We start from the raw sequence: 14,268 nt of genomic DNA on the forward strand, positions 1-14,268 counted from the left end.
AAAAGGCTTTTTTCTTTCCTTATATGTACAAGCTTAACACACCTGTAACATTTTAGCGACATTATGTATGTTCTGTTCTTTCAGTAGTAATGCTTTCTGACAATCTTTTAATGTGTGGTTGAAAGCATTAATACATTATTTCTACACATTATAGCACACTGATTTGGACATGTCCACCATACTCTGAATTGAAGAAAAAATAATAGATACTGTGTCTGTCAGTCTATGTATAATTGCTCTAATGTAAAGCAAATATTTGAAGTTAATCATGATAATTCTATGATACTGAAGTGAATCAAAGTTGGGCAACCTATCCCTCAGATCAGTTGTGTCACAAACAGGGACACATGATTATCCAGTCCCGGCAGCATGGACAGGCATTGAGGGTCCCGCCCTGCCTATTGAATCCATTATACCGACCCTGGATGAGCCCATGTCCCCAAATTCGTACTAGCTAAATGTAATGACCCTCCTACAGAGGTCCGTGCTAAGCCTGTTTATGTCATGTGTAGGCTACTCACCTGCTAAATAAAAATGCCAGCCCATGGATTTATGTCTGCCGCCAGGTCTCTGATTATTGAATAGAATGTAAGAAAACAGTATAACATATTAGGTCAATAATACTACATTAATACAGACAAACACTTAGTATCATTACCATTCATATTATATACAAGTCTGGTGTATGCTGTTTACATAGCCTACTAGACTTGCTGACTGTGCTGCTAATCACACCACTGTCACTTTCATCTTGTCATTCTTGTCTGTAATTGCTCTTGTATACTTTCTATCTTTACTTCTATTCTTATTATTTATTTTTAAATTTCTCTATCTGTACTATCTGTCGTGCCACTGCAACAACAGAATTTTCCCTCTGACGATCAATAAAGGCTTATCTTATCTTACTGTTAAAGGAATTGACTACAGATGTATTGTGAGATCATGCAGAATCAGAAAAGGGAGAACAGACAATGTCAAAATATACTCTTCTTGAGTAGCATGCTGATGAAGTAAAGTAGGTTCTACTGCATAATCCCTGGTCTTATCAGCAATAATTACGTTGCTTTCAGCACCGTAATAGCGGACAACAGGTCAATTAGTAGTCTCGCATTGCCAGACCTTCCTCCACAGCGCTGTGGAAGAAGGTCTGGCGAGTCCACACAGCATTCCGGAATGGGAGAAAAACGTGCTCTGGTTTATTGGCTTTTTTTTGTGATCAATTTTTTATTAGCACCATTTATCTCGTTCAGAAATACAAAACAAATTCCATAATGTATGACAGGTAATGTCATATGGTGCACAGAACAGAGAAACACAAATTACACAAAAACAAAAACCCTCTCCCACCCCCCACCCTCTGCGGTGTCAAGGAAAACAAAACAAACAAACAAACAGAAATCACACCTTGCCTAATCACTCTCCTCTAGGGCCCCGTCCACACGTACCAAAACGATCTTTTTTTTACCCGTCTTCCCTGGATTCGTTTCAAGAAAAGTTGCGTCCAAACGAATCCACTTGTAAATGACTCAACACGCTACTTCATATTCCAGGCCTATAGGCGGCGCTGTTTCTGCTACAGAAATTCACCAAAAACGGAGAAGAAGAGCATAGTCACTTCTACTTCCTATCATAACATGACTAGATTATAACGTTCTCTTAATACATCCGTGGACTATAATACCTTTCACCACTGCTCATCTTATAAAGGCTGCCGCAAGAAAACGTGTCTTTGTTTACATTGTATAATGTGCTGTTGGATTGCCTTTTATTTTGCATGATTGCAGCGCGCTAGTAGCGAGCTAACGTTAGCGCGCCAACGTTAGCTAGCTCTAACATCGGCAGTCAAACAAACATCAATGATCCATGAATGACGTTGGCTACATAACGTTAGCAATATATCTTGTGTAGAATCCAGAGGGAAGGGTCAGGGAGCAGAGACACAGTATTTAGATGAAGTGAGCTGGTTTGACCATGGAGATGGGACATGCTCGCTTAGCTTCAACGCAGTTGTGTGCGTCAGCGGCCGTGGGAGAGGGTGTAAAAGAGGGGTGTGGCGATGACATCATCGATACGGATCCGTATTCACCATCCATACGAAGCCAAACGAGAGCCGTTTTCGGATTTTTTCACCCTGAGACCAGGTTTCAAAAAAGTGCGTTTTCAGGCAGTGCGTTTGCAGGATTCGTCTGGACGGTCGGCCCAAACGATGCAAAACGTGCGTTTGCACAAAAAAACGTTTCCGTGTGGACGGCCCCTAGATCTTGTGGGGCTGAGGTCATGAAGTCTGATATTTGTGCTGCTGTGCTTTCCCGCAGGTTGATAGTTGATGATTTGGCTTTCTTAATCCTTGCTGTTGAGAGCTCAAGCATAACTAACTAACCACTGTTTTATACAAAGCAAGTGAGGGGGGAGCCAGCGTTGAGCTATCATTTTCTTGGTTGCAGTTGAGCCGGCTAGCCAAATTTTCCTCTGTCTCCCAAGCATGTGTAATTTAGAGTCGTCATTTAGTAACAAAACAATCGGGTCAGTAAGAATTCGACATCCTATCACATCAGATATTATTGATGTTGTTTTATTCCAGAACTCATGCACCTGTTCACACTCCCAGACAATATGCAGGAAAGCTATTGGCATTTTTTTAAACCAATCACAATCGTCTTGGGTGTTGCTAAGCGCCAGATGGAGCAACAGTGCCTCTGCAAAATAGCCTCGGGAAGGAACTTGTTTGGGTGGAACATGTGTACGTTCAAAGGTTGTTTTAGTCTTGCAACAGAAAACTCAGATTGTACAGATAGTCTAGCTAGCTGTCTGGATTTACCCTGCAGAGATCTGAGGAGCAGTTAACCATAGTCCTCAGAAATCCACCGGAGTTTAAAATTACAGCACAAAGAAAGCAGAAGGTAACGGGACATCCGAAAACCGACATCCGAAAACAGTGTCATCCGGAGATGTATTTTTCAGATGTATACTGTAATTCTGAACTTAGACTCCATGATGCATAAGAAGCAAGCGAATTAGGAAAACAGTTAAGTCATGCTTGTTAAGCAATGGCTCCTCTCATTACTGTGAAAAATGTGTTGTTTCCTCCAGACATTTACTCCAATTGTTACAAAGTCTTTCAATGTATGTACATTTGAAGAAAGTGATGAGCTAGTTTTTGACAGCAAAGTGGCACACATGATGGAAAGGGTGCCATAAAACCTGCCACTCTCTTGGCATAGCAGCCTGTATTGAAACATTACTCTCTGTCGCCATAGGGCCTAGTAGAATCCCTTACTTTTAACCAAAAGCACATGGGGCCCATCACTAATTCTAGGCACATTTACGCTCATATTTTAGCAACTGACACATATCCATACAGCAGCAGCAGGTGTGTCCTGTCAGATATTGTCGTTTACTGCAGTTATCTTTGACAGCAAGTCAGACTAGACTAGCGCTAGTGATGTGCTGATGGTCAAGACATTTACTTCATAGTTTACAGCCATTCTTTTGTAAAGGGCATATATGGCAAATTCTGTCTGCAGAAGAATGCAGAAGAGAAGCTGTTAATTTAAATCCAGCAAACATTTAAAGGTCCAATATGTAATATTTGTACTGTAATAAATCCAAAAATGACACCAATGCCTCATCAGATATTAAGGAAACATGTTAAACTGAAATACTATCTTTTCTGACAACAATGCTAATTTCAGTATTTTTCTTTTTGAAATTTACATTCCGTGACGGAATTTATGTTTATGTTTTGATCTGTGTGTTGTTATCAAGGGCCCAGTTTGACAGCCAGGCCGGGTTGCCAGATATACCTGTAAAAACGTAAACCCAGCGCGCTACAGCTGTAACGTTAGTACAGCCATGAAAGCAGCAAACAAACAAACAGGATCAATTGAGATAGATTCTACCCGACCTAAAAAAAAGAAAACAGCATGTTTCTAACAGTTGCGTGACCAGAGACATAACAACCCCCTGGTAAATAATGGAGATGTATTTGAAAGATGGAGACAGCTTAGAGCCCAAAAGGACGCGAGTTGGCTTATTTTCTCCTGAACGGCAATCAGCTAGCTTCAGGCTAATTTATCACAGCTACTAGGGACGGGCATTTTTGTCATTTCAACATTTGTGTTCTCACATTGAATTATATAGCTAGAGTACCCGAGTTGGTTACTCGCAAAAACAATTGAGACACAGCCAGTAAAGTGATCCCGACTGGTCCTGGCTACCGCGCCATGCTAACCCTGCTACCTGTTAACGTTACCGGAGAACCAGGCAAGCGGCCCACGGCTGTTTACAGCGTTGTAGCCTCCTCAGCGGCTGGAGCCGACAACGGTGAGTTATTTTAAAGCCACGGAGAGGGGGCTGTAAATCGGAAAGAGAGGACTGTGAGTTTGCAGTGTGTTTAGCGATTTTTGCCATAATTCTAAGCCAATGAAGTGTGTTCCGTCGGTAAGGTAGTGGTATTTTTAGCGTTTCGTATTGTAATTCTAAGCCGAGGAAGTGTGCCTGACTGGCGTGTGGAGAGGACAGTGAGGTTGTTGTGTTTTTAGCGGTTCATACTGTAATTTTAAGCCGAAAAAGTGTGTCTGTCAGTTGGTTACAGAGCTCCGCGTGAGCACGGGCTTTTATGACTGTCAATATAGCCAGCATCTAACGTTAGCTACTCTGCTGTGCTGTGGAGTAATGTCTGGCTATGTGAGACTAGCATCTACCGTTAGCTACTCCGCTGTGCTGTGGAGTAATGTCTGGCTATGTGAGAAAAGTGTCTAGCAACATTGTTGTGAATGCTGCGGTCTCAGCCTGGCAACCCCCGTGAACTTCGAGTCTGGGCAGGAGGGGGCGGGGGAAACGTATTTTGAATTGGTAGTGCAGTAACTATTTTAACTGCTAGCTGCCAGTATTACACACAATATTACATATTGCACCTTTAACAAGACTCATTGTTAGATCCAATACAGTTGCATTTGCATTAATATGTAACTATGTTGCTATCATGACAGTACAGTTCATAGGGCCCTAGTGTGCAAGGAATAGGCTGAACAGCAATCCCACGGTATGTATATATTTGTACTAAATACCACATTGGATGCCAGGTGTGCTATTATCCACATTCTTTGGTATAATTACAACAGAGTTTGTCAACACACCCACATGCACTAATGACACAATATAGTACCCTTATCACCATAGAAAACCACAATCATATATCTTGGGATGTTTACATTTTGATCCTACTTTATTTCTGTGCAGTTGTTAACACTTTGCCTTAGCTGGGGAAACTCAACTGGTTGATCCAGGTCAAGTCTTTTCACCTGTATAGGCTCCACCATTATCATTATTAAATAGGTCAGGTTGTCATCCCCCATTGTTGTTCACAGGTGTCTTGACCCATTTTAAAGCTAAAAGTCGGTCCAGCAATACTGAAAGTTTTGTCGCTTTTTTGAAAGTTGTCTTCATCTTCTGTCTTTTTAGTTGCTGTGTAGAGCTTGCGCTGACATTGTAATGGGAGGCGTGTTGTTTGCTAGTAATAAAATGCATTGATTCATACGTCTCTTCTATTCATGATGAAGCATTTCATTAAATTTCCGCTCATTGTTTAGCTATCTGTTTTGGTTCACTCTCACCGCTCTTGAATTGATTTCAAAATACTTTTGCTGGTTTATAAATCACTAAACGGTTTAGGGCCAAAATACATTTCTGATCTGCTGCTACACTATGACCCACCCAGACCTCTCAGGTCGTCTGGGACAGGTCTGCTTGTTGTCCCCAGAGTCAGAACTAAACGGGGAAGCAGCATTACATTTTTATGCTCCACATATCTGGAACAAACTCCCAGAAAACTTCAGGTCCACCACAACTCTCAGTTCTTTTAAATCAAAACTAAAGACCTATCTTTTTGATTGTCTAATGGTATTTTTGAACAGATAACGGACATATTTCTGAGAATTTCTCCAACGCGGGTGTGACATAGATTAAAACTCAAAAAACACGGGTGTGACAATAGATTATCCATACAAGGACCATGTCTGTGAACTGCTCAGATTTAGTCTGTGAACTAGGTCAATAAGAAAGACAACGTCTGTGAACTTGTCAGATATTTCTGTGAATTTATCAAGAGACAGACTGTGAACTGTCCCGGATTTAGCAAGGTTTACCGAGATTAAACTAAGCTTTGTAGTGACGGATACATTGTAGTGAAAAGTAGAACTACTGCAATGTAGTAATGGGTAACGAAAACACCTCTTGTTTTAATGTTTTAATTTGTTTTTTAATCGTTATCTAACTGCTCTTTAATATTTTATGTAAAGCACTTTGAATTGCCCTGTTGCTGAAATGTGCTATACAAATAAAGCTGCCTGGCCTTGCCTCTGAGAGGATCGCTTTCGTACAAATTACAGAACTCCAAGTGAATAATAATGTTGCTCTGTAACTTCTTGATGAGTAAATAAGCAAATATTGCTAACAAATTTGTGAAATCATCTTCAACGGTGAGGATATGTAAAAAGTAATGTACCATAAAACATAACCATAAAAAAGTTTTTAATGAGGCATTATATTGCAAGTGCAGATACTTTAGGGATACTAATAAAATGCATTGTCACTGCACTGTGACAAAGGCTCTGTCACTTTTGGATGGCACATGGTAAAACCCACTCAGGTCACAAAGCGCCCAGACAATTTATTTGCAGTCACACATTTATACATATCATTCAGTAAAACACTGTTGAAAAAAACACCACTGTTTAGTTTATTTATTTAAGTCATTTCTATTCTACAATAAACTATGTTACTTACATTATTTTGAACCCTCTCTCCTCTCCAGTCCCTGGGTCTGAACCAGAGCTGAGGCAAAGAGCTGCTTCATATAGGGCCTACAGCAGTCACACTTATGCTATGTTTACACGAGGCCGGCTATTTTCATAAACGAACATTTCAACCTCTCCGTTTTCAAAAATAACATTGTGCACAGCTGTCAGGTTTCAGAAAAGTGTTCGTTTACACGTGCCCGTGTATATATGCCGTCAATGCCGTCAAGAGCATGCCAAACCTGTAGGTGGCAGTGTAACGAGAAGCTCAAGCCCACGTTAGCCAATCAGAATCCCGAAAATAGCAACAACAGCAACGAATCACTTCCTCTCTCTTCTCTTCCTCGGCTGCCTAAACCTCCGTTTGTCTCAGTTTACATGCAAACGTGCAAACAAAGTTTTCCAAAATCTCCACTCTGGAATCATTTTCAGAGGCGAATTCTCTGTTTGTGTGTAAACGAAGGGCACAAACGAAGGGAAATGTCTCCGTTTTTCAAAATAACCATACGTGTAAACGGGGTATAAGGTGTGCTGATGGTGGGAGATACTATATCTGGGTCATAGGTGAGGGTAGATTTTGTAGTTGAAAATGTGTGTAAGTTTTGGTATGGTAGAAACTATTAGTGAAATTATAAATGTCTAAATGGCAACATAATAGAGAGATAATTGAAGCAATTTGGTTGGTCTAGTGGGAGGGGCTGATAAGCCTCTGGCCACCTAAGCAGGGGGGTGTTTTAGTCTGAGGGTGGCTACAATCCAGACAGTGGATGTGAAACTTTGAGAAACTTTTCTAGTAAAAACCTTATGTAAAAATATGTTTTTTTTTTGTTTCTTATGTTTTTGCTTTTTTTTTGTAAACAAAAGCACCTTCACGTTTTGCAACTTAAGCCATTATGTTCTAAAAATTTTTTTTCAGATTCCCAACGCTTTCTTTAACATATGGTGTCAGAAGTGGGATGTTCCAGTCGTAAAACCGATCATGCTTTTAAAAAACAAACTGGACTAAGGTCACAAAGCAAGAAGCCTGAGATGAAGCAGGAGGATGGCTGGGAGACAGCTGTGACGTCAGAGGAAGAGCTGCTGGGTTTTGAGTTACAAGGGGGAAACCTAAAACCGGGCAGCTGCAGCCTGAGGAAGGGATTCCCTCCAAAACATCTTAAGGCTTATTTATGCTCAACATAAGAGTCGGATATGGACAGAGGTGTCAAAAGTATTCACATTCATTACTCAAGTAGAAGTACAGATACTAGGGTTTGAAAATACTTTTGTAGAAGTTGAAGTATCAACTCAAGCTTTTTACTTAAGTAAAAGTGTAAAAGTACTGGTTTCAAAACTACTTAAAGTATAAAAGTAAAAGTAATGTAAGGCAGAGATCTTCAACAGGAGGTCCTCAGAGTCATTGCAGGGGGGCCTCCAAATTATTGTAAATTTCTTTAAAGTCTTTAAAAAGAAAAAAAAATGAAAATGCCTTAACATAATTCAAATATATTATTAGCAAATATAAATTCCCACTGATGATAGGCTTACTGGCCTATAGGTTAGGTAGTCACTAAGATATCAGCCCACAGATACAGTTAATCCTAGATTTACTGTGCCACATATGTAACATTCAAATAGGATTTATAAAATCATGCCAACATTAATATTTTAATAGCTTATGAAAAAAGGGTATGTAAGAAGGCTTCAGGTTGCCCTAACAGTTATTGTAGGCCCAGTTTAATATGCAACTTAATTTCATACAATATGTAGTAGGGGGTCCCTGCTACATCTCACTTTAAGTTAAGGGGTTCTTGGCATAAAAAACATTGAAGACCCCTGATGTAATGCCATTAAGGACAAAAGCTTAACCCCAAAACGTGGGGACAAAACCCCACTTCCACAAAAAACATTTTTCTAAAGGCCATAATGACTATAATAGCTAAGGTTATATTAAAATCATACCTGCAGACTCAGAAGGGCTGAAAAAGGTGACACATCTCTTCTGTGTTTTTCAAACAAGGGCAGCTACAGTCTGGTGTTAGAATCCTCTCCAGTGAAAACATACACACTTTTACACCGTTTACTCTCAGAATTTTAACTGTGTTTACTCCAGCTGCTAGCTAACGCTAGGCTAACGTTACCTGCTGCCAACTGTAGTGTTAACTAGCGTCCCGCGGCGTAGGCGTTTCAGTTCCCTCTAACGTCCGTTTGGAGCATCAGAGAGAAGCGCAGTTATTTAAGTGGCACCTAAATAAGGCAACGAAATCCGCGTTGCTATTCGGTCCGGTAGATAACGGTCGTTAAGGCACCGGTGCCGTATTAGCACCGGGTCTGTGCAGGTGCGATTGATCGCGTACAAACCAATAGGGTGTCGGAATGGTATATGTTTATACTTCTCATCCAACCACAATCACATTCACTCTCTCCGGATGGAGATAGTTTTTTTTGTTTTTTTTTGTTTTTGAACGATGACAAGCCGGAATGAAAACAAGCCGAACTGAAATGTGAGTAACGAGGCTATTTTTAAAATGTAAGGAGTAGAAAGTACAGATAATTGCGTGAAAATGTAAGGAGTAGAAGTAAAAAGTATGCTGTAAAATAATTACTCCAGTAAAGTATAGATACCCAAAATTTCTACTTAAAGGTCCCATATGGTGAAAATGGGTTTTTTGGGGATTCTGTGTGTCATACAGGCTCTGGGGTGTAAAGTAAAAGCTGTGAAAATGTGAAATCGCTCACTGCCGCCATTTCTCCACCCCCCACAAAACTAGACCGCCTCCCAGCTAAACGGGCCAGTTAGAATTTGATGTATTTGCTACGTAGAAACCGGGTAACCAATGGGTGTCGTGTTCCAAAATCGACTTAGACCCGCCCCCTTTTCTAACGTTCGCTTCTGCTGCAGAGAAGAATCTGAGAAGATGTGGGAGTCATGTCTTCCCAGAAAACCGACCATAAGAAATGCATCATTCCAGGGTGGTAGTATGAAATACATCACTGCACTGCCTTCCAAAAGAAAAAGATGTCGCTGACAGGTGGATGGATTTTATTTTTGGAGACTTGCCTCAACCTGTGCCGAGTCAGGCTTTTCAGCTAGCTACTGTATGTAGCTAGCTAGCTACTGAACTGCACATTTCTCACCGCAGTTCGTACTGAATCAGGGGCTATATGATGTCGTATCAAAACTACTGTTGATGAAAGGATCCATTCCCACTATTCAGGACCCTCTCCCAAGCATTGAAACGGTGAGTAAAAAACAATTTCATAACGTAGATTACTAACAGAGTTGATAATTTCGTTTTTCCTAATGGTTGGTACATTGAATTGGTTATTATTGCGTTAGCTAGCTGGCTGTGGCATGCTAGCTAACATATGGTTTATCCCTGTGTGTGTGTGTGTGTGGGTGACTGTGCACATTATAACTATATAACCTAGTTGGCTACTGAACTAACTAAAGTTAGTACTGTAGCTAAGTTAACTGTATAGTAACGTTTGATACAGCAAACAACAGTGATGTCGCCTACTATTATAGTTTGTTTGTAATATTGTTAATCTCGGGCCAAGAGGAAACTAGAGATAGTCTGGGACTGATTGTGTGAGTGCATCACATCATCTTTTAGCAAGATGGCGGAGCGCGTATCCTCAGCGTATCGGTGTTGGTGCTCTCACCGGTTTCAAGTCCGTTTTTTTAGGAGGCGCCCCCAAGTCCCCTGGAGGCTTAGCGGCTTTTTGCTCCACCCTGGCGTGGGGACAGGACGCCGCGCCGCTGCTCGCCATTTGCAGCGTCTGATATACAGTATTTTCTTGGCGGGGGAATCTGGCAAGAAAGTACACTAATATGTTATAAACGATACAAATAAATGATTACCTTATTGATATACATGACCGATTCTGTGCAATGCGTCCCCTGCTTGCCAACCCTTTTGATTTTCCTTTCTCTCTCTCTCTCTTCTGTCTTCCTTGACAGACAGATGATGTTACACAGTATATATTGCAATATATGTTATAAGCTCTACATGTGATTAACCTAGGTAGTTACCTATTATTTATTATATTCACATATATCTGTATTGCATCTAACTTGTTAAATACCTTCTTATAATGCACTGTTTGCACTGCCACTGTTTAGTGTTATTTGACTCATCCAAGTGCCTTTATTTGTCATGTATGTTATAGTAGATAGAGGACGCTACCTCATCATATGTTTTTTTTCTTGTGTTCTATTGCTGCTGGTCTCTGAGTTACCACACTTTTTGTTGTATGCCTACAATGAAAAATGAAATGTCTTATGACTTGCAATACTATCACACTGTCTCCTTCCCATTTCCTAACATATCTGAATTTATTCTTAGGGAGCCATTACACGTTTCCCAGGCCAGTACCTCTCGGGGTAGTATGGCTGCCAGACTGACCCCTTCCTAAAAGATCTGTTGGAACCCAACTATCCAAGGACACTACTAAGACTCAGAGGTACTAAGCAGAGGTTTGTGAAATTGAATTTTTGTAAATGTTAGTTTACCTGTTGTTGTATTTTATTTACATTTGTATTTATAAGCTGATAAGTCAAAAGTAATCATTTGAATGATTACTGGTAATAGTTATTCCCAAATTATATATCTATGGACCTTACAGTATATTCCCATTGCAGTTGAAAGAGGAAAAAAAAAGAGGAAACAAATATGGGAACCTTATCAGTGAGATATAGTACATAATGTGGGCAGACATAGAACATTGATCTTAGAGACTGTATACAGATATTGTCCTATGCACTACATGATATGTATTTATGTATAGGGTTGGGTACCGAAACTCGGTGCCAATAGGGAACCGGTGCCGACGTAAACGGTAGTAACGAGACTGAATAAGAACGAAAGTTTCGGTGCCTCATTTCGGTGCTTGACTTTATACTACACCTGACAGCACGTAACGTTAGCCTACCTTTAGCTAGCAGCTGGATTAAACACCGGTAAAATGCTGACAGCTAACGTTAAACAGTGTAAAGTGTGACTGGATTTCACTGTGGAGGACTTCAACAGCGGGATGTAACAGTCTGCTCTGCAGCGCAGCAGCAGCTGCCGTTGTCGCAATTCATAGATATACAGTATGTTTATATGGTCGGAGTTAAACAACACAGATGGTGCGTTCACTTGCAGCTGCTGTTGTCGGAATTAAACAACACTGACGGTGCAGTCACTTAAAACAGGTAGCCTCATGGTGCATTCACAGTAATTGTAAAATACCCTTTTCCCATCTGGGGTTCAACAGCAATTTACTGGTGAAATAAGTTATTGTTATAGTTATTACATTATTATTAAATCTTTAATTTTGACCATGGCCTTAGCAATAAACAAGTCACTGACTGTTGTTTACTACCCTTATTTTTTTTCTTAACTTTATTGAAAAGTACCGGGTCAGGCACCGTTTAGGCACCGGCACCGTTTTAAAAGTATCGATTTAGCACCGGAATCGAAAAACAAAAAAACGATACCCAACCCTATTTATGTATCATGATAGTATTTTATGTTTGTTATTACTGCTATTTCAAATGAGCCACAGTCTACATACTATCTGACCAGATTATTTAAAAAACTACAAAAAAAAGTTTTGATCTGTGCCATTTCCTCAGGTAGCTTAGCACAGTGTGTAGACTTCTCTTTCTTTGTACAATGTATTGGAGTAATAAAATACACACCCATTACATAATTTGCATTGTTGTTGTTGCAGACTCTATCTCTCAGCATCCCACTTGAATGAGAATGCCAACCGGCCACAGTCAAAAGTGCTCCGGGAGATCCTGACCTTAAACTGGCCTTCCCTAAAGCGAACAAATGGGGATACCTCCTCAAATGAAGGAAGATTGAGCCGACATTCTGTAAGTAAATTATCACAACATGCAACATTAATTCAATTTTATTTTATTGATAGTGTCAAATCATAACAGAAGTTTTCTCAGGGCACTTCATGTAGAGCAGGTACAATCACACATCTACCAGAGCCGCATATTTTACATCAGAAGAGCAAACTATAATTCTACATAAATATGAAGAGCACAGACACGGTTTTACAGGCAAAAAGCAATACAGTCGCTGCTTCCTAAAACAGGAGGACAGCTGGCAAAAAAAAACAGACGCTGTAAACACGCAAATCACAACGCTTACTAATATCACTTCCCCATCAGTCAGGACCAAGATCTGACCATAATTACACTGTGCTTTCCATAAACTACTTTAAACTATTATTTTAGTTGCAACCCCAACAGTGGTAAGATATTGTGAGAGCAAATAAATTATATAACAACATAATTCAAACCGCAACACACGGCTCAAGAAGCCGACAAATAGCCCTGTACGTAATTACCTCCGCTGAAAATCTATATCTTTCATAACAAGTGATCCACAGTCGTGATACACAAAACCCTGGGTTGAACCTGAAGTTACCTCGTTAATGCCAAATCTTGCATCGTATTGCTATTATTTTTATTAGTCATATTTCTATTATTATCTCTTCCTTCCTTTCTTGTTGATGACAGTTTCTCTCTGCAAAATAATTAATTCATATGTTACACTTAAAATGATTTTACATTAAACATTTATTTCTGTAAAAATACAGATACAGTTCAGGTCAGGATCACTCTCTGTAGCGATAACAACTTAAACTGCGCGTTCATGGACTGGCGTGCGATTACTTCTACTGTCAGCATTAGCTACTGATGCCCAGTGTATTGTAAAGCCTAGAGCGCTTCTGCTGACATGCTGAGCTTAGCAGGAACAACCTCACCCATTCAAACACATGCACTCAAATGACCCTGTGACCAGACAGAGATACAGAGAAGTAATAAAATAGTTTTATTTATGTTTTGAGTCCTTGGGTTCTAATCAGTTCAAATATTAAACGGGGGCTAATATTTGTCTGTCTTGTACAACAAACCGGGTCACATATACATTCAGTAAATTGCTATTAAACATTACATGTTAATAAAAAAATAAATAAATTAAAACATAATTCTTTCATTCCACAGGCTATGTGTTGTCCCTGACCCAGCACCTTTTACTGAAGAGCTGCAGAAGATCACCATTCCAGAGGATCTCAGCGCTGAGCCAGTCAGAGCTCAGGTTGTTGCAACTGTTATTATCGGACTATTTCTACTACAGTTCATATCACTAAAGAACAGTAGGTTCTGTCCCAGGTTTCTGCCTGTTAAAAGGAAGTTTTTCCTCGCCACTGTCACACCAAATGCTTGCTCTTGGGGGAATTGTTGGGTCCTCTTTAAATAAAATTGAATTGAACATTTATATGCTTCTGTTGGCAATTGTTTCTCTGCTGTGGGCCCTCACACGTCTTGGTGTTGAAAAACAGGAATTCAACTTCGGGCGGCATCCACTCACAATGTCCACATGTGCACCTGTAGTAACATTAAACATCAACTGAAGCATGAAACAAGAAAAGTACGTCAATTGGTTTAATTCAATGAAAACAATTTCAATGCATTTGTAAA

At 40.0% G+C, this 14,268-nt stretch overlaps 1 long non-coding RNA gene across 1 annotated transcript; it reads left to right on the top strand.

The window, feature by feature from the left end:
• The first annotated feature begins 11,184 nt into the window (after positions 1 to 11,184).
• On the top strand, positions 11,185 to 14,025 carry LOC120569520. The gene is made up of 3 exons (XR_005640883.1): positions 11,185 to 11,256; positions 12,498 to 12,645; positions 13,792 to 14,025. It is a non-coding gene; the product is annotated as an uncharacterized LOC120569520 (long non-coding RNA).
• The last annotated feature ends 243 nt before the right edge of the window (positions 14,026 to 14,268 follow it).

This window comes from Perca fluviatilis, chromosome 12 (assembly GCF_010015445.1).
Source record: "Perca fluviatilis chromosome 12, GENO_Pfluv_1.0, whole genome shotgun sequence".
Lineage (NCBI taxonomy): Eukaryota > Metazoa > Chordata > Actinopteri > Perciformes > Percidae > Perca > Perca fluviatilis.